The sequence below is a fragment of the Loxodonta africana genome, chromosome 4 (genome assembly GCF_030014295.1).
Source record: "Loxodonta africana isolate mLoxAfr1 chromosome 4, mLoxAfr1.hap2, whole genome shotgun sequence".
Lineage (NCBI taxonomy): Eukaryota > Metazoa > Chordata > Mammalia > Proboscidea > Elephantidae > Loxodonta > Loxodonta africana.
The window spans coordinates 144,085,204-144,106,430 of record NC_087345.1 but is presented as its reverse complement, the minus strand read 5'-3'; the positions used below and the strand labels follow the sequence as shown (position 1 = coordinate 144,106,430).

General features: G+C 43.9%; 1 protein-coding gene across 1 annotated transcript in view; it reads left to right on the top strand.

Annotated features, from left to right (window-relative positions):
• Nucleotides 1–21,227, top strand: part of ASB13 (ankyrin repeat and SOCS box containing 13) — a 53,893-nt gene that overhangs the window by 12,741 nt on the left and 19,925 nt on the right. The gene's annotated exons all lie outside the window — the stretch shown is intronic.

Below are 21,227 nucleotides of genomic sequence, written 5' to 3'. Positions count from 1 at the left end.
TTGAATACCTTAGCATAGTAAATAAAACACAGGTAAACATCTTTCTGGTATTCTCTGCATTCAGCCAGGATCCATCTGACATCAGGCATGATATCCCTTGTTCCACATCATGTTTTGAATCCTGCTTGAATTTCTGGCAGTGCCCTGTTAATATACTGCTGCAGTGGCTTTTGAATGATCTTCAAAATTTTGCTTGCGTGTGGTATTAATGATATTGTTCGATAATTTCTGCATTCGGTTGGATCACCTTTTTTGGGAATAAGCATAAATATGGATCTCATCTAGTCGTTTGGCCAGGTAGCTGTATTCCAAATTTCTTGGCGTTGATGGGTGAGCACTTCCAGTGCTGCAACCGTTTGTTGAAACATCTCAAAAAGAATTGGTTGATGTTCTCAACCGTTTCAGAAGGTAACATATTATCAGGTGACTGTAGGTGGATGGATTTACATCTGGGTTCTCAGTTCTGTTACATTGGTCAATACATCTGTCGTTATACCAGTAACAGGCTGTTTTGATTACTGAAGCTGTATAGTAGGTTCTGAGGTCAGGTAGTGTGAGTCCTACTTTATTCTTTTTCTTCAATAGTGCTTTACTTCTCCAAGACTTTAATAATTATTTTTTGTTTGGTTTTTACATATTGCCTTAGTTTCTGTGCATCTGGAAATGTCGTAATTTCACCATCATATTTGAACGAGAGTTTTGCAGGATATGTTATTCTTGGTTGGCAGTTTTTTTCTTTCAAGGTTTTATATATGTCATTCCATTGCCTTCTCGCCTGCATGGTTTCTGTCAAGTAATCAGAGCTCAGTCTTATTGTTTCCCCTCTGTATGTGACTTTTCGTTTTTGTTGAGCTGCTCTTGGGATTCTTTGTCTATGGTTTTAGTGAATGTGATTATGATATATGCCTTGGTGATTTTCTTTTGGGGTCTATCCTATATGGAGTTCGTTGAGCTTCTTAGATGGTCAGCATTTCATCCTTCATGATGTTAGGGAAGTTTTCCATCAGCAATTCTTCAGTGATCCTGTTTTCCATTTTGTCCTCCTGTTCTGGAAGTGCAGTCACTTTCAAATTTTTGCTTTGGATTGTATCCCACATATTGTCAATGTTTCTTCATTCTTTTTTGTGATCTTTCCTCAAAGTTATATCCAAGTGTTTGTCTTCAATTTTGCTGATCTTGTCTTCCATTGTTTCAGATCTGCTCTTCGGCCCTTCTATGACACTGTGCATTTCTGAAATTGTTTTATCTTTTAGATTTCTAATGTTGTTTTTCTATGATTTCTAGTTGTGAATTTATTTTGGCATTTTGTTCCTGTATTATTTTCCTTTTTTTTTCTGTATTTTCCATGAATTCTTCTGCCTTTTTCATGAATGTGTCTATTTTTCCTCATTTTTGTCTGCTTTTTGCTTCAAGTCTTGGATAGCTCTGAATATTAGAGATTTGAATTCCCTATCAAGTAGTTCTAGTGCCTTTTCTACCAGAAAGTCTTCTGGTGTTTTATTTTGGGTGCCTACTGAAACCATCCCGTCCTTTGTTTAATATGTTTTGGTATTGTTTGCTGTCTTCGGGACATTCAGTAATTATTTTCTTCATTTCTTGATTGTAGATTTGTTTGTTTCTTCCTGCTTTTTTGTTTTATTTGGTCATGTCTGAGCAGGCAGGCTATGCATTCTTTGTTGTTTGTTCATCTGTGAGCACGATAGTCTTCATCTCCTTATCCAATGGGCGGGGACAGTTGCTCAGCTATGGTACAGCAAGGCAGGTCCAGCTGAAGGGGAGGAGTTGGGATGGGTTGTTTGTGGTGCGTACTAGGGCCATCAGCGTGGGCTGGGAATCAGTGCTGGACAGGTTCTGGTAGGCTGTGCCTCTGGTGCTCAGGGATGTGATGTTCAGCACATGGTGCAGGTAGGCAGGAAGGAGGGAAGAGGTTGTGATGTGTGGAGCTAAGATGGGTATGAGAAAGAAGAGAGGGAGGAGAGAGAAACAGGAGCCAAACACAAACAAAACAAAAATAGAGTGCCAAGGGAGCTTGACATTGGAGTGGATAGATGAGAAACAAGAAATGGAGGAAAACAAAGGAAAAAAAAAAAAAAAAGAGAAAAGGAAAAAATACATAACAAAAATTAGGAAAAAAAGAAAAGAAAAGCTCCCAGGGATCCCACTGGTGTGGCTGCAAAGACCAGGGAAGTGGCTCCCAGGCTGCGCAGTACAGCCTGTCTAGAAGGGGCTCCCAAGCCACGAAAAGAAAAAGAAAACAAACCAAACAAAAAAAAAGGAAATGCCCCCAGGGATCCCACAGACGCAGCTGCGGAGACCAGGTAAGTGGCTCTCAAGCCAGGCAGTACAGTTTGGCTAGAAAGGGCTCCCAAGCTTCGAAAAGAAAAAGAAAGCAAACAAAAAAATAAATAAATAAAGGTCCCGGGGATCCTACCAGCGTGGTGGCGCGGTCCGGGGAAGCAGTTCCCTAGCCGAGTGGCACTTCACCGCCTTTCAAAAAGAGGCAAAGCTGGCACACAAAGCGCGAGGTGTTTGAGAGAAAGGAGGGGTGGTGGTGAGAGGTGGGGAGGAATCCAAAAGAAGCCGAAAAAAGCAATATCAGCAACAAACAAATGGCACTGATGGAGCGGGCCATTGTGGACGGGGAGAATCCAAGGGATATGGGGCCGGAGCTGGTGTTTCCCGGCCAAGAGACTGGCCGGCGGGAAGTGGCAGAGGTATTGGGGGGGGGGTGGGGGAGAAGTATGGGGGCGGGTAGGAAAGCATATATTGCTGTTTACTGGGTGCTCTGTCTCCTGCTGGAGCTCCCTGAAATTGCTTTCCCATATTCCCTGTCTGCTGATCTCGGATGTGGGTGGAGCGAATCCAAGCAGCATGGACCCTGCACTTCCTGGTCGGGAGAGCGACCACAGCCAGGCAGGAAGCAGCAGAAGAGGCTGAGCAGTGGGAAGTGTTGGGGGGTGGGAAAGTATCATTGGTTACCAGATGCTGTCTCCTGCTGGGAGCTCGGTGAAGCTGCTTTTCCATATTCCCTGTCCACCAGTCTCCGACAGGAGTCCAAGATGGCGAATCTGTGCTGCATTAGCCAATAGGTGAGCACTGCTTATCTCTCCTCACTGTTTGTTCTCTGTCAGTTTCTTATTCCATTTGGTGGTTGGCTGAGTCTTTCATCTCTTCATTTGACCCTTAGGGTTCCAGGATTGACGTTTGTCTGATTTATTTAGTTTTTGGGTCTGTGTGGTAGAGGGATGGTGTGGTGCTTCTGTCTATAGCAAAATGTCGGATCCCCTTCCTAACAATAGTTTTAAAGAAGTTTTTACTAGAATTCCTAATTTTCTGTTTGTTTTGATCTTGTTTCTCTCTTGTTATTCTAAAATAAACCTTAGCTGTCCATTTATATTTAAGAGAGAGGCACTGAAATTTCTGGAAGCTCTGGTGTCTAATGGTAGGTTTCAGGCAGGGTAATTTAATTGGGTGGAGACTTGCCTTTGCCATGAAGGTATCTGTAGATCTTAAATGTCAGCATTTGTAGATCTTTTCTCTTGGGACTGACTGTTTCCTGGAAAGGAATTCTTCAGTCTTCTTTCTGGGGAGTCACAAGCCAGCTGTCAACCTTCTGGGAGCTAAGGGCAAGGAGCAGAAGTTAGGCTTTCAGTTCCCGTTGCTTTTGCTATGGGGACTCATTCACCCTGGTCTTCCTCATCCCCACCAGCTTGGGGTCTGTTATTCTGGAGCTTCTGACTGAGAAAGCCAACTTCCAGTCTTCTGCTGGGGTCCGGGAGCGGTAGTTGCCTGGCTACAGGAGGTGAGAGGCTTGGGGTAGGGGTGTCTTGCTGTTCTTTATGAAGATTTGCAAATCCCTCTTTTTTCAGCCCTACCCCAAATCCCTTTTTCAGAGGTACTTGTCACCTCCAATTCTGAAAACTTTTGATTCTGCAGCCCAGATTTGGCCTGCTCTTCATTAGCTTTCATAGCCCCACTTCCGGGCGCTAAGCTTATCCTTCTTCGCTCTGCTAAGTTATTACTCATATCAGCTGGCTTTCCAGCTTCTAAAATATTCATGAAATCACGCTGCAGATGTTGTCTCCCGACTTGTTCTCTTTGTGTGGATTTATACCCCTCCCTCTGTTACTGTCAATTTAGTGGGATCTTTGGAAGGGGCCAGAGAAGTATGTTCAGTTCTCCATATTTAACTAGAAATGCTCCCAGCTCTATTATAATTATTAATATTTTTTGTGGAACAAGTTTGTTTGTTTAAGGAGAATCCAATAGAATTGTGGTCCAGGGTATTTTCTAAAGAGTATTTAGAAGATATTTAGAGTGAGAAGATTATCCTAAAATGGGAATGCAAAGAAGGACTGTTAACAAACAAATCCAAAAAGCCTGTGTAGAGCAAATGAAAATATTAAAGGAAATAATCATGTTACAGACATTTATTGAGCACTTCCGTGTGCGAAACGTTGTATATCATTATTTTATTCATAAAACAGCTCCCTGAAATATTATCTCCAAGTATAAGAAAACCAAGGTCTAGGTGATTTAAAATTAAAAACTTCCCTCAAGTCCTTCAGTTACGAAGGGGACGATCTAGGATTACACCTCAGGTCTATTTGATTCAAAGCCCCAGCTTCTACCACTGTGCTGTGGGGTTAGGGAATTAGGGACTGGGGGAGGGGATTACCATCCTCTCCCACCACACACCCTTGGTAATGAGCAGAGAGGGGCCAAAAGGAAGGGAAGAAGCAGGGAGTAGGCATTCTGGGGAGTAGTAGCATATAACTGGATGAGTGATGAGAGGTGGTTGTGCAGAGTCAGGGGAGGAAAGGTTGAAGATGACAGTGTCCGTTTAAGTGTGCCTTTGGGTTTAGGAAGATCTGTTTGTAGAAGGAAACTCGTTAATGCCTTCTTTCCTCATTTCCTGGTTGTCTTTCACTTCTTAGATTATTTATTTTCACTTTTTTCTATGTCTTTTGCTTTCACTTTCTTTTTCACCGTTACTGAATTTTGACTGTCTGGCACCTATAAGAAGATACATTGTTTATATTTAAATTTTGCTTAACTTGGTGCATTTTTAAACCATACTGTGTGCGCCAGGCACTCCTTGGAAACTCTATGGGGCAGTTCTACTCTGTCCTACAGGGTTGCTATGAGTCGAAATCGACTCGACGGCACTGGATTCTGGGTGTATGTGCCCCACTGCATTTTTAAACCATACTATGTGCCATTTTGGAGCCCTGGTGGTGCAGTGGTTAAAGAGCTTGGTTGCTAACCAGAAGGTCAGCAGTTCGAATCCACCAGCTGCTCCCTGGAAACTATGCAGCCGTTCTCCTCTGTCCTAGAGGGTCACTATGAGTGGACATCGACTCAGTGGCAATGGGTTTGGTTTTATGTGCCATTTGATCCCAGTTTTATTGACAAAGAATATTTAGGACACTCAATTAAAACATTTAAAAAGACATGAATAGACATTTCTCCAAAGAAGATATACCAAACCAAAACCAAACCCACTGCCGTCGAGTCAATTCCAACTGGGGCAGTTCTACTCTGTCCTATAGGGTCACTATGAGTCGAAAGGAAGATATACGAATGGCCAATAAGAATATGGAAAGATGCTAAACATCATTAGTCATCAGGGAAATGCAAATCAAAACTACAAACAGATAACACTTTGAACCTCCTAGGATGGCAATTATTAAAAAAACAAAACAGAAAATAGCAAGTGTTGGTGAGGATGTGGAGCAATCAGAACCTTCATGCATTGCTGGTGGGAATGAAAGATGGTGCAGCCACTGTGGAAAACATTTTGATGGTTTCTAAAAAAGCTAAACACAGAAATACCATATAACTCAACAATTCCACTCCTAGGTATATACCCCAAAGAATCAAAATCAGGGACTCAAGAAGACACATGTACACCAATGTTCATGTGCAGCATTATTCATAATAGCGACAGGTTGGAAACCCAAGTGGCCATCAACAGATGAGTGGATACATAAAATGTGGTATGCACATACAATGGAATATGATTCAGTTATAAAGAGAAATGAAGTCCTGATGCATTTTACAACATGGACAAACCTTGAAAACATTATGCTCAGTGAAATAAGCCAGACACAAAAGGACAAATATTATATGATTCCACTTAGATGAACTATCTGGAAAAGGCCAATTCATGACAAAAGAAGATTGATGTTACCAGTGGGTGAGGGGAGGGGACGATGGGGGGAAAAAATCATTATAGTGTCCACTTAAAATTGGTGAATTGTATTTTATATGAGTTATTCTTCAGTAAAGATTTAAAAAATTTCAAAGTACAGTATTGAAAAATATCTTAAAATACAATAAAACACTCAGCCCAAATTCTTCAGTAATGGTTTCTATATATATATATTCTTTTTTTCCTGAGAATCAAGGTGATTGCTAATTGAAAAACTATAACTCAGACTGCATTATTAAAAATTGGTAAGAATGATGAACACCATTTATTAAGTATCCACTTTGTGCTAGGCTTCTCACATATACTATGTCCTTAATTACTACAACAGTCCTGCAGAGCATTTTTTATAGTGAGAAAACTGTGGCTAAGAAAGTATGAGTTATCCAAGGTTACATAGCAGGTGCTGAGGCCAGGACTGACATCCAGATCTTTTTGCTGCCAAAGATCATGATGTTTTTCACTGTGCCTATGAGTCAGAGTCAACTAGACTCGACAGCAACAGGGTGTGTGTGTGTGTGTGTGTGTGTGAGTGAGTGTGTGAGTGTGTATGTGTGTGTGTGTGACCGACCTCCAGAGGTTACTGGTGCTTCTAGGAGTTAAGATTTCCTGGGGAACTGCAGCACAAATCACCATTGTGATGCAGGCCCAGGCTTACGGATTTACCTTCAGTTACCACCATTTCTCTTCCCTGGTTTCAAGTTTGTCGATGTCCTTAGGCTTCGATCTTTACCTTGCTGCTCTCTTGTCCTTATGGGTTTATGCCCCTTTTTTATTCCTTTACTATCATTTTAGTGTGGTTTACAGAAGAGGCAGAGATGAATGGGTGGGTATAATGTGTTGTGCTTTTTTAGAAGTGTCAGTAGTAAAGGATTTCTAAAGTCCTTTGTGACTCTAAAATTCATAGACATACATGTGTGCAAATCCTTAGCTTAGGGAATAAGTCACAGGATACCTGTTTTTCCCTGATGTCTAAATGTTAGCCTGTCCAGTGCAGGCCTTCAGAAAACCATCTCCACCGTGGCTTCCAGTGCCTGTTTATGGTTCTTGCATTCACCACATGGTGATTTCTGCAGCATGTGTGATATGCCACAGCCGCCTTCTTGTCAGTTTGCCTCCTCGTTTCTCTCTCCCTTGTATTATGTTTATTGGTTGGGTATGGTGGAGGGCTAGCCCTCCTCATTTCAAGAATGTTCACTGGGATATTTTTGGGGAAGGGCATATTCCAGGGCCTGCGGATTATTTTCAGTCAGCAGCTGCAGCAAAAAATGACATTTCTGTAGAAAGGACCTCAGGCTCTCCTTAACGATTTACTTTGAACAAAATTCCCAGCCTAGATAACATTTAAGTGTGCATCTTTGATATTTTATCCTGATTCAAAACCAGCGTGTTGGATCAGCTTTGTCTTGAGGTCTCTGTAGCGTATTGAAAACACTCTTTGTTAGAGCGGGGCTGCTGCCTTCAAGGAGGCTGGCCCAGCTGGGAGAGGAGCAACTTGGAGATCAGAGATAGTCATGTCCGTGTCCAGCAGAGTGGGCATAGACAGAGCAGCATCAGTTATGGTCTCTGGACATGTAGCTCAACTGTGTATACGAGACTAAATGGGCATATCAGCCCATAGGCAAGGACAAAAAGGCAGGAGGGGACAGGAAATCTGGACAAATGGAAATGGGGAACCCAAGGTCAAGAAGGGGAGAGTGTTGACACGTCATGGGGTTGGCAACCAATGTCACAAAACAATATGTGTATTAATTGTTTAATGAGAAACTAATTTGCTCTGTAAACCTTCATCTAAAGAACAATTAAAAAAGAATTTGTTGAAAAAAAGTAAAAAATTATGGTCTCTAGAGAGTTTGGTAATGGCTGATAGTGTTATCTAAGCTTTGCAAGTGGGCAGAGGTCCTGGGTGGGCCATATATATCTCAGATACAGACTCCCTGGTACTGCAGGGCCCTGCCTGAAGAGCTACCATTTGGACTCAAAGAACTGGACTCCAGGACTTTAGGATGACCAAGTGGGATCCTGGTAAAGTGACTCTCCAGAAACTCCTGAATTTAACAGTCTGCTTTGGTGGGCTGATAATTGCTGACCTGACACACCACTGAACGATTTATAAGAAATTCAGGGCTTAGTCTCAGGGGTCTGGGGTACTGTGCAGGTGAGCTAGGCAGGGACTTAGTCAGTCACGGGGGACTTAGACGAGGATTGAGTTACTGGACCTGGAATACAGGATGAAGTTTGTTATGGAACGAAGACACTCAGATGATAGAGCTGGAATACAAGATCAAAACAGGACTAGTAGAAATACGGATAATGATAGTAATGATCCTGTAATAGTAACAGTGGCTGTCATTTATTGAGCATGTATAATTTGGCCAGACTTTGTGCAGAATAACATACAGGCACTATTTTATTCAGTCTTACGCAGCATGTCTCTGTTTTATAAGTGAGAAAACAGGATTTGAGAGGGTTCTTTGCCCAAGGTGGCAGAGCTAGTTGTAAGTGACAGAGACAGGATTTGAACTCACGAGCTGTGTGTTTCCTGAGGCTTGTCACCACATATACCAGCTCCCTAAGGGTAGCTTGATGCTGAGCCATTTGAAGTACTAAGCTAGGGAAGTTGGTCTTGGGGCAGGGCCCAGCCCTCAGATGTGAGGGTTTCAGGGTCCCCAGCTAAGGGTAAAAGAAGGGTGCAGGAGCAGGGAGCCAGAAAGGTTTTCATCTTGGTATATAGGCTCCATTAGTAAGTAATACCATGGGGCAGGAGAGTGGCGGAAATATTTTCAAGTGCTAGTCATATTTTCTTAAATTGACCTCTAAAGGTGCCTAGAAGATACAACATTTGGTGATTTGTGCTCCAATACTGATAACTGGATTCTGCCTCCTTCCTGTGCTTCAGTTGAGGTTCATGGCGATACGTATGTTATTGCTCACGTTCACCTCCTGCTTGCGAGCCCAAACTAATGAATGGCTAACTAATGAATAAGCCAAACTAATGAAATGGTTTTCTTCTTGAAAATCAGAGACTTTCTTGGACCTAATCTCCTAAGGAGTATGAACTTTATTTTGGAGAAAGGAGCGATTGGAGGATTTTGAGCAGGCCCCTACATGATGGTCCTGTGTTTTACTTGTATTAGGGAAGGAGTGATCAGAGACCAATTAGGTAGCAGCTGCTGGGATTTAGAGACAGAACTCTAATCCTAGAGGGAATTTGCCAGAACAGGCTAAGGTCTTGGGTTTCCAAGACAGCACAAAGGAGGTAGTGTAGAGACCTGAGGGCATCTTATCACAACTGGGGTTCAGGGTGGAGATGCAGGGAGGACATTCTAGGCAGGGGGAACGACACACACAAAGGTGCAGAAATTTGAAACTATTGACACAGGCTGTATTAGTCACTTTACTGTGTGCCTTTTTCCTATGCTTACCCTTTCCAGATTGCAAGCAGATGGCCTCTTTTTACTTTAATAACCACATATTGACCTTTTCCTTATCTTTTCACTAGAGGAATGTTGAAATTTCTATCGTAGGGCCTAGTCTACAGTTCATGTAGCTCTGTGGCGCTTGGGTGTGTACCTTAGGAGGGTCCCAGGTGGCTCCAATACCATTCTTCATGCAGAGTGACTCTCCCCTCCCCTTTGAGTTTCCAAATGACCTCCCAGAATGTTCAGTGGTGTTCTGAAAGGTTGTTGAGGTGCATCACGGGTGTTGACTCGCCTCCTACCCCCTGCTCCTTTCTCTGCCCTGCGGTAAAGTTGTACTAACTTGTGGTTGGTACCAACTGCGGGTGACCTCCTACCTCCATCCCCAGCGCTCCTTGGTCTTTCTGTTCTTTTCTTTGTTGTCACATCTGCTGCTTCTGATCTCTGCCCTCATTGCTGCTGCTAAGACCCCTGCAGTTGATGCTTATTTATTAGAAAATACGGTTTCCAGTAAGTTGAATTTCCTCTGTAACTGGTGGTAAAGAAATGAAATTATATTTTCTCTTAAAATTTTTTGTCAACTTTTTTTTTTTTAATTTAGTAATTCCTTCATTCATTCGGAAACCCTGGCGGCATAAGTGGTTAAGTGCTATGCCTGCTAACCAAGAGGTTGACAGTTCGAATCCACTAGGTGCTCCTTGGAAACTCTATGGTGCAGTTCTACTGTGTTCTATAGGGTCGCTATGAGTTGGAATTGACTCGAAGGCAGTGGGTTTTTTTGGATTCCATTCATTCATTCATTTACTTATTCATTCAGCAAGCAAGTGGATTTGAGCACCTTTGTTGAGCCGTGTACTGTATACTGGGCGCTGGGAATAAAGAGGTGAATAAGCAATGCTTGTCAGAGACTCACCTGCAGCTCTGCCTCTGTAATGCTTTCCCTACCGTCTCAGGGCACTTGAGTGATCTCGCTTCGAAGTTTCCATTACTTGAAATGATGGCCTCCAGTAGTGCAGTTATCATGTTGTTTCACTTATTTGCACATTCCCCTCATCCCTGACTGTGCACTGCTTATTGTCACATTTTAGTGTTCATCTTTGTATATGGCAGTGGAAGAGGCTAAATATATCTAGATTTGCTGTTGAGTGGAGGCATGTCCAGAGCTGCAGAAGACTTTCCGTGGGCCTGCTTCAGGGTCTTGTCCAGCTCAGGTTGCCTTCTTGAGCTGCACTTTTCTTTCTTGCTACAAGACCTAGGGACTCACCCTGCTTTCCTCTTCTTTTTAAAGTGGCAGCCTCTGGTTCTATTCCTTGGAGTTTTGCTCCCCGCAAATTAACTTTAAAGTGATACATAGTTTCACTGTACCCCAAGGCAGGCACATGGGGTTACTGTGAATTGCTACAGATGGGAAGTAGAACGTTCTAGGAGCTTGGTTTTTAGATTTGTGGGAATAAAATCGTCCTCCGTGTTTCAGCCTCTGCCCCCTCCATGGTCACAGGTGTTAACAAGTAAGAATCTCTTCAGGTTGCCATTTCATAGGGTCACACAGGCCCTTTGGCTAGTGGAGGAGACAGATAAGGTACAACTGGGGGGTTTGTAATAGTATAAAAAACAGCATTTATTGAGGAGTTATTCTGTGCCAGGCCTCCACTAAATGTTTGCAATTAATTCATATGATTTTCATAGCCCACTTTTGAGTAGAAGCGGTTATTAGATAGATGAAGAAAGTGATACTCAGGGTAGTTATGTTCTTGTGCAAGCTGATCAGTGGCTGAGCTGGGTTTCAGACCCCAGCAGTTCTGGCTCTAGAGGCTGTGCTACTAGCCACTGCACTGTACTGCCTTAAAGTGCAGTGTAGAGGTGGAGGTGGGGACTATAACGTGGTAGAAATGAGGTGATTGTCTAAGAGTAGACAAGCAATCATCAGCGCACAATGCAGAGGAAATTCCCCCCAGAATGGTTTGTCAAAGTGCTTTTCATAAGGTTTGGGAACTATCTAGTTGATCAGAAGGAAATGTAATAATAAAACAGTTATGGAGCCCTCATCCATTGCTGATGAGATCGTAAAGTTGTACAGCCACTTGGAAAACAGTTTGATGGTTTCTCAAAAAGTTAAACAGAAATACCATATGATCCAGCAACTCCACTCCTAGGTATACCCACAAGGCTTGAAAGCAGGGACTCAAGTAGTTAGTTGTACACCAATGTTCATTGCAGTATTATTCATGATAGCTAAAAGGAAACAACTCCAGTGCCCATCAACAGATGGAGAAATAAAATGTTGGTGTACACATACAATGGAATATTATTCAGCTGTAAAGAGAAGTGAAGTGCTAATACATGCTACGACATGGACGAACCTTGAAAACATTTTGCTGAATGAAATAAGTCAGCCACAAAAAGACAAATATTGCATGATCCCACTTACGTGAAATAACTAAGCAAATGTCTTATTGGGATTACCAGTAGTTGCCAGGGACAGGAGGGGGAGGGCGAAAGAGAGAGTCATTGCTTATGGGGCACTGAGCATCTGTTAAGCGTGATGCAAAACTTTGGAAACACTTAGTGGTGATAGCTGCACAACATGATGAACGTGATTAGTGTCTCTCGATTGTACATGTAAAAAATGTTGAGATGGCAGATGTTTTTTCGTGGGTATGCTTGTTGTTGTTAGGTGCCGTCGAGTCGGTACCGACTCATAGTGACAGTACATACTACAGGACAAAACACTACCTGGTTCTGCACCATGCTCACAGTCGTTATTATGCTTAAGCACATTGTTGCAGCCACTGTGTCCATCCATCATGTTGAGGGTCTTCCTCTTTTTTGCTGACCCTCTACTTTTCCAAGCATGATGTCCTTCTCCAGGGACTCATCCCTCCTGATAACCACGTCCAAAGTGTCTAAGATGCAGTCTCGTCATCCTTGCTTCTAAGCAGCATTCTGGTTGTACTTCTTCCAAGACCAATTTGTTCATTCTTTTGGCAGTCCATGGTATAGTCGGTATTCTGTGCCAGTACCACAAATCAAAGCCGTCAATTCTTTTTTGGTCTTCCTTATTCATTGTCCAGCTTTCGCATGCAAAAGATGTGATTAAAAATACCATGGCTTGGGTCAGGCGCACCGCAGTCTTCAAGGTGACATCTTTGCTTTTCAACAGCGTAAAGAGGTCTTTAGCAGCAGATTGGCCCAACGCCATGGGTCTCTTGATTTCTTGACTGCTGCTTCCACGGGTATTGATTGTGGATCCAAGTAAAATGAAATCCTTGACGTCAGTCTTTTCTCTGTTTATCATGATGTTGCTTATTGGTCCCATTATGAGGATTTTTATTTTCTTTATGTTGAGGTGTAATCCGTACTGAAGGCTGTGGTATTTGATCTTCATCAATAAGTGCTTCAAGTCCTCTTCACTTTCAGCAAGCAAGGTTGTGTCATCTGCATAATACAGGTTGTTAATAAGTCTTCCTCCAATCCTGATGCCCTGTTCTTCTTCATACAGTCCAGCTCCTCGGATTATCTGCTCAGCATATAGATCGAACAGGTATGGTGAAAGAATATAACCCTGATGCACACCTTTCCTGACTTTAAATCACCCAGTATCCCCTTGTTCTGTTGGAACAACCGCCTCTCGATCTATGTACAGGTTCCACATGAGCACAATTAAGTGTTCTGGAATTCTCATTCTCCGCAAAGTTATCCATAATTTGTCATGATCCACACAGTCGAATGCCTTTGCATAGTCAATAAAACACAGGTAAACACCTTTCTGGTATTCTCTGCTTTCAGCCAGGATCCATTTGACATCAGCAATCATATCCCTGGTTCCACGTCCTCTTGTGAATTCGGCTTGGATTTCTGGCAGTTCTCTGTCGATACACTGCTGCAGCCGCTTTTGAATCATCTTCAGCAAAATTGTACTTGCATGTGATATTAATGATACTGTTTGATAATTTCCATATTTAGTTGGGTCACTTTTCTTGGAAAGAGGCATAAATATGGATCTCTTCCAGTCAATTGGGCAGGTAGCTGTCTTCCATGTTTCTTGGCACAGACGAGTGAGCACTTCCAGTGCTGCATCCATTTGCTGAAACATCTCAATTGATATTTCATCAATTCCTGGAGCCTTGCTTTTCACTGGTGCCTTCAGAGCAACTTGGACTTCTTCCTTCAGTACCATTAGTTCCTGATCATGTGCTACTACTTGAAATGGTTGAACATCGACCAATTGTTTTTGGTATAATGACTCTGTGTATTCTTTGCATCTTCTTTTGATGCTTCCTGCATCATTTAATATTTCCCCCTATGAAATCCTTCACTATTGCAACTCAAGGCTTGAATTTTTTCTTGAATTCATTCAGCTTAAGAAATGCCGAGCTTGTTCTTCCCTTTTGTGTTTCTATCTTCAGGTCTTTGCACATGTCATTATAATACTTGACTTTGTCTTCTTGAGCCACCCTTTGAAATCTTCCATTCAGTTCTTTTACTTCATCATTTCTTCATTTTGCTTTAGCTACTCGATGTTCAGGATCAAGTTTCAGAGTCTCTTCTGACACTCATTTAAGTCTTTTCTTTCTTTCTTGTCTTTTTAATGACCTCTTGCTTTCTTCATGGATGATGTCCTTGATGTCATTCCATAACTCGTCTGGTCTTTGGTCATCACTGTTCAATGCATCAAATCTATTCTTGAGATGGTCTCTAAATTCAGGTGGGATATACTCAAGGTTGGACTTTGGCTCTCATTGACTTGTTCTAATTTTCTTCAGTTTCAGCTTGAACCTTGCATATGAGCAGTTGATGGTGTGTTCCGCAGTCGGCCCCTGGCCTTGTTCTCACTGATTATGTTGAGCTTTTCTATCGTCTCTTTCCACAGATGTAGTCGATTTGATTCCTGTGTAGTCCATCTGGCGAGGTCCATGTGTATAGTCGCCATTTACAGTGATGAAAAATGGTATTTGCAATGAAGAAGTTGTTGGTCTTGCAAAATTCTACCATGCAATCACTGGCATTGTTTCTATCACCAAGGCCATATTTTCCAGCTACTGATCCTTTTTTATTTCCAACTTTGGCATTCTAATCACCAGTAATTATCAATGTGTCGTGATTGCATGTTTGATCAATTTCAGACTGCAGAAGCTGGTAAAAATCTTCAGTTTCTTTGTCTTTGGCCTTAGTGATTGGTGTGTAAATTTGAATAGTAGTTTTATTAACTAGTCTTCCTTTTAAGTGCATGGATATTATCCTATCACTGACAGCATTCTACTTCAGAATAGATCTTGAAATGTTCTTTTTGACAGTGAATACAGTGCCATTCCTCTTCAAATTGTCATCCCCACCATACTAGACCAGATGATTGTCTGATTCAAAATGGCCAGTAGCAGTCCATTTCAGCTCACTGATGCCTAGGATATCAATGTTTATGGCTCCATTTCATTTTTGACAATTTCAAATTTTCCTAGATTCATACTTCGTACATTCCATGTTCCGATTATTAATGGATGTCTGCAGCTGTTTCTTCTCATTTTGAGTCATGCCACATCAGCAAATGAAGGTCCTGAAAGCTTGACTCCATCCACGTCCTTAAGGTCAACTTTACTTTGAGGAGGCAGCTCTTCACCAGTTGTCTTTTGAGTGCCTTTCAACCTGGGGGACTTACCTTCTGGCACTATATCAGAAAATGTTCCGCTGTTGTTCATAAGGTTTTTCACTGGCTAATTCTTTCCAGAAATAGACTTCCAGGTCCCTCTTCCTAGTCTGTCACAGTCTAGAAGCTCAGCTGAAACCTGTCCACCATGGGTGACTCTGTTTGTATCCGAATACTGGTGGCATAGCTTCCAGCATCACAGCAACATGAAAGCCCCCACAGTACGACAAACTGACAGACACGTGGGGGGTGTGTATGCTTACCATAATAAAAAAATGATAATAGGATATTTGAAAAATCAGAAAAAAGAAAACTTCATTATGAAGATGTGTGTAATGTGGTCTTGTCTACTTGAGGTAGGGGATGTGACAATAAGGATAGGTCATTGTTAATCCAGCACCGTTGCCATTTATCACACATTTTTTATGTGTCTGTAAACTCTACTGGATCTCAGATGGTGTGATAGGTTCTAAGAAAACATAGGCATAGTTTCTGAATTTGGAAAGTTTATAGTCTACTTACTGGCTTTTGTTTGCATCTAGTTTAGACAATGGAGAAATACCTATCTTACACAGTAGGAAGCCCAAAGGTTAGACGGGTGTCTTAGTCATCTAGTGCTGCTGTAACAGAAATAGCACAAATGGATGGCTTTAACAAAGAGAAATTTATTTCCTCACAGTACAGTAGGCTAAAAGTCTAAAATCAGGGCATCAGCTCCAGGGAAACGCTTTCTCTCTTCGTAGGCTCAGGAGGAAGGTCCTTGTCTGCAATCTTCCCCTGGTCAAGGAGCTTCTCAGGTGCAGGGACCCCAGGTCCAAAGGATGCGCTCTGCTCCCGGCACTGCTTTCTTGGTGGTATGAGGTCTCCCTGTCTCTCTGCTCATTTTTTTATTTTGTATCTCAAGAGATTGCCTCAAGACACAATCCAGGCTTACACACTGAGTCCTGCCTCACTAACGCAACTGTTGCCCGTCTTCCCTCACTAACATCACAGAGGCAGGATTTACAACGTACAGGAAAAGACAACATATGGGAATCATGGTCCAGCCAAACTGATACACACATTTTAAGGGGACATAATTCAATCCATGACAGTAGGCTTCAGGCAACTCTTCATTTTTCTCAAGACCCGGCTACTTTGCATCTTCTGGCTTTGCCATTTATTGGCTCCATCTTCAGGCTGGAAGCCAGATGGTTCAGCATCTCCAAATTCACATCTAGGCAATATCCTAAGGAAGAAGGGAGACAGTCTTCCCTGTATCTTCTTATGAGTAAGGAGAGTTTTGAAGCTTTGAGGTCTCTCAGCAGGTTCCTCCTCACTTCTCATTAGCTAGAGTTAGGTCAGATGTTCTAGGGGAAATAGAATTACTGTGATTAACTTAGATGAATTATTAATTATTAATGGATGGGTCTGGGAATCAACCAGGATGACCACTGTATGTTTTATTTCTGCTGCCTAGCGGATAGCAGGCAAAGAGGTGGTGACCATACAGCATGATAATGCGTGGTGCAAACACACTATTGGAGCACAGAGGAGGGGTTTGGATAGGGCCTAAAGTGGGGCCAGGAGATTGCAGAGTGGATGATGGAGGGGGGATGTGTGGTCAGAGAGGTGAGGAAGATCCAGATCACAAAGACCTGTATATGCTGTTGGGGGACAGCCTTAGCAAGGGAAGACCCTCGCTGTGTGTTCTGGCAGATAATCCGAAGAACTGACACATAGCCCTTTCCAGATTCACGTGCTCAGGGAAACTTACTGACACAGGCAAGCAGCTGCTCTCCAGTGATGGCCGGCTGGAGTATTTTCTGCAACCACCTAGCAAGGGACCTAAGCTTACATACCATTCCAGCTGGAACCAAGGCTCATTGTTTTCTCCCACGTCCTCCGGCAGTCAGCGTTCCCAGGGACTTCACGTCCAGGCCCAGATGTTTTCCTTCTTCTTGCTAAGGCATTCCTCGGCCTTGGCTGCTGGCTCAGTTGTGCCATTCTTGGCCTTGTACCTTAGCCTGAGTCCATCCCAGATTCATCCCCAGCATGCTTCGGGGAAGAGCAAAGCTCATTCTATTAGGGAGGGGATGCATATAGCTGAACAGCATTACCCTACAGTCCACCCCTGCATACTCTCCTAATGTCCTTACAATCTTACCGCCCCCTCTTCCGCAAAAGCCCTTGGACTTGGTATGCAGAGGAGAATTGCAAAACCAGACCACATACTCAGTATAACCAGCAACACAGCCAATATCATCCAGAAGCCTGTCTGCCAGGAGGACGGGGAGGGGGGAATTGTAGCCAGCTGGAGACAGGGTCAGCGGCGTCATGTTTGCCAGCAGTGATATGTTGTTCCAAGTCCTACAGAGCCAAAGACACATTTTTAGAGGCATCAGGGCTATGCATGCAATATTCAGTTTTTATGATGGCACAGGGGCATCCTACCCTGAAGGATGCTACCTACCCTTTGGGTAACAGGCTGTGGTCCAATTCGCACGGCTGACCTTGTATTAATACTCCTAAAGCCTGCATTTGTTTTACAGCGACCTTCGCCTGCTGGAAGGCCTCCTCTTCCTTTGTCTCTCAGTCCCATACTGCTGCTTTTTTCACATTCTCTATCTCTCTGTCTCTCTTCTTAAACCCTCACTTCGCAGAACTCTCCCCAGTTTCACCTGTTTCTCACTTATTCTCTTCTGCTCTAGCCCCCCATGTCACTTTCTCATACAATCTTTTTGTTTCTCTCTCCTTCAGCCTCACTTCTTTTCTTCACTAACCTATATAGCGGCCATAGGGTGTGGACTAAATGGGATGTGAAGAGGTACTAGTACCCCAGGAGCCCGACAGTTGCCTGTAGTTGCTTCACAGTTTCTGGGCATGGGTAGGCTTGGACTTTATCCATCACCGCTTCAGGCCTCACTTGCAGCTTACCCAACCAGATAACACCCAAGTGCTTGACCGACAAACCAGGCCCCTGCGTTTCTCCCTTGTTCATTACCCATCCCAGTGACTGGAGGTGAGTGACTGCCCCACCAGCTGCAGTCTGTAAAGAAGCAAACAAGTCAGAGGTCAGCATGACATCATCAATATAGTGGAGTACAGCCACCTTAGTAGGGGGAATCCACCACTTGAGGTCAGTAGCAACCATGCCATGGCATATGGTGGGGCTATGCCAGTACCCTTGTGGGAGCACGGTAAAAGTCCACTGCCTCACCTTCCAACTGAAGGCAAACTGGTCCTGGCTTTCTGAGTGTAGAGGGATGCTAAAGAAAGCATTAGCCAAGTGGTAAGTGCCCAGTGCTTCCCCCATTTGCCCCATCATCTGCGTGATGTTGGGTACAGATGCAAACAACGGGGGAGTCACCTTATTCAATTCCCAGTAGTCTACCGTCATTCTCCAGGAGCCGTCAGACGTGCGCATTGGCCAGCCAGGAGCATTGAAGGGGCTTTTGGCCGGTCTCAGAATCCCCACTGGGTATAGCTCCCGCATGACCTCAGTGATTTCTTGGTCTCCGTTTTTTTTTCTTTTTTTTTTTGCAAGGGAGGTGGTACTGCCATGACCTGAGCTGGGGAGTGCAACTGCACAGCGGACCATTTACCATTACCTTGTACTACAGTTTTTACGGCTCTCACTTGCAGGTGGAACTCATCGGAGGTCTGCAGCTCCAGCCCCAACAATGTATCTCTGCCCAGAATGTATTCTGGTATCAGGGCTATGTATACTTGGCAGGCCTTTGGGGGTAGCCTACCAATCTGTAGCACTAGTTTGATTTGGCATGCTCTGACGGCCCCACCCCTGTACCCATCAATAGCTGTTAGTGGCCATTTAAACCTGTTTGGGTTACCATACATCAGGGTGCATTTTGCTCCAGTGTCCACCAAAGCCAAAACATGTTGCTTGTTAGTGGGGGTCCAGTGTATGATCATTTCAGTGTGTGACTTCCGGTCCCCTGTCACTCAATGGAGGGCTTCCTGCACCTGTGGTGCACCTTGGCCACACCCCTAGTCAAGGGGTGAGGGAGACTCTTACCCTTCGGTGGGGGAGCCATAGGTTTGGCCTCCTCTCGTGGGCTCCAGTCAGTGCCTTTGTGGAATCCAGATCTTTTGTCAGGAACAATTCTACACCAAAGAAACACATTTTACAGAATAGACAGTTTGATCAAACATATGACACAAATAAGAAATGCCCTTGCAGGGAACTGCCACATTGAGACCCCAGACTGCTTGTCTGAGATGCATGGTTCAGGCTGGGGTTGTCTTGTCCCCTCCCATCAGCCATTTAAATCTGTCCATTGAAGTGCTCAATTGCCCTTGTGTCTTGGGGTGATAAAGAGTGTGAGGAGTTCGTTTAAGATTCAGTAGAAGCCTCTGTATAGGATAAAAATCTTCGATATGATTTACCTACTGAGAACACCCCTGGCCTGTTGGCTTGGGAATCTGTCTCAGCACAGGTTTTAGCCTTGGCCAGGGTCTCACAGGTGGGTTAGCTTTGCTGTGCTATCCAGCATTTTCTGATGACAGTGGCAGTCCATGCGTGTAGGCCCAGTCTAGGATCGTGTGTGAATCTCCAAGGGCGGTCCCCTCTTAAATCCAGAAGGTGGTTGGTTGATTGCACATCTCTTTGCTCTGGAGTGGACAGTGCTTCAGCGTCTGCAGTCAGCTGGTAAGACCAGTCTGCTCGTTGGGTGTTTTCCACTCTGAGCCTAGGGACTTTTCTGATGACTAGCCACACAAGTAACAAAAGCTTATCAGGAGCAGAACTGATTTCGTTATTTTTTTTTCCGGATGTCTCGTTTCTGTAGGGGCTTGCTTTATATGTCAGCCCGAGGGTTATCAGTGGCCAGATTGAATGACCAGGCTATTAGCTATAGCCTACGTCACAGTTTCCTTGTGCCCCTCTAAAAATGGCCCTAACTGCTGCAATTCCCATCAGGACTTGAAGGCAAAAGTTTACAAAGGTGTGCATTAATACATCAACATCGTCAGTACATACGATAAGGATTTGTAGGAGCCCCAAGGAACTTATCCATGGTCAGGCTGGGGCAAGTGTCTCAGTGATAGTGACCTCAGACCCAAAGTATACCTCATTGGACTTTAATTGTAACACAAGGCCTTTGCTCCTTGCTGGTGACAGAGAAATTAGGCTTAACCCTCAATCTTAATTATTTCTGAAGGAAGATCTGGGAAACGTTGGCAGAGACCTCACTCATTTGTGGGGCCATGCCTCCCTCGCACCAAGTGCAAGCATGGGTCCAGCCCAGTTGCCTGGTAACCTGGAGTTGGGCCCCCCTCTTTTAGTTTTCCCCTTACCATCGCAGCTGCGGCTAGGTTGCTGTTCAGTTATCTTGGCCAGGGCAGCAATCAGGGAATTCTGAGGTCTCTTCAAGGTTGCTAAACAGAAGCTATCTGGAAGGGCTTTTTACTCCTTTTTTTTTTTTTCTTTTTTCCCTGCTGTTTTAACTCTTGCTTTGCACTGGGTGTTACAGGGTGTTCTCAGCCCCAGGGACTTGTTCATCCCCTCCAACTAGCTCCGGTCTCATGTTCTACCGACTAAGCTAGCTGGCCACCCTGGGATTTCTCCCACAGAAAAGCATACAGGCCAGGCCTCCCCCCACATAGAGTTCGCTGGCCACCCCGGGATTTCCCCCGAAGATGCCTCTTCTGCAAACAGGGCACTAATGTTTCAATGGAGGAGGAATATGCTGCCCGCAAATCGTCCAGTTGCAGCTCTGCTTCCAGCTGCCTAACTAGGGCCCTAGTGGCTGGCTCCGTATCGGATGCCCCTCTCAGTGCTGCCAGTAGAAGCCACCCCACACAAGCTACCTCAGCAGGGCAATCTGGCTTTTGCTTTGGGGCCTCCCATGAATATCTCCATGCCCATGACAACGGCCACGCAACTCCCGCAACCAAAACAAGAACATCCTTCTTTTCTTTTTCAACATGTAAAGACTCTAGTAACTGCAACAATCCC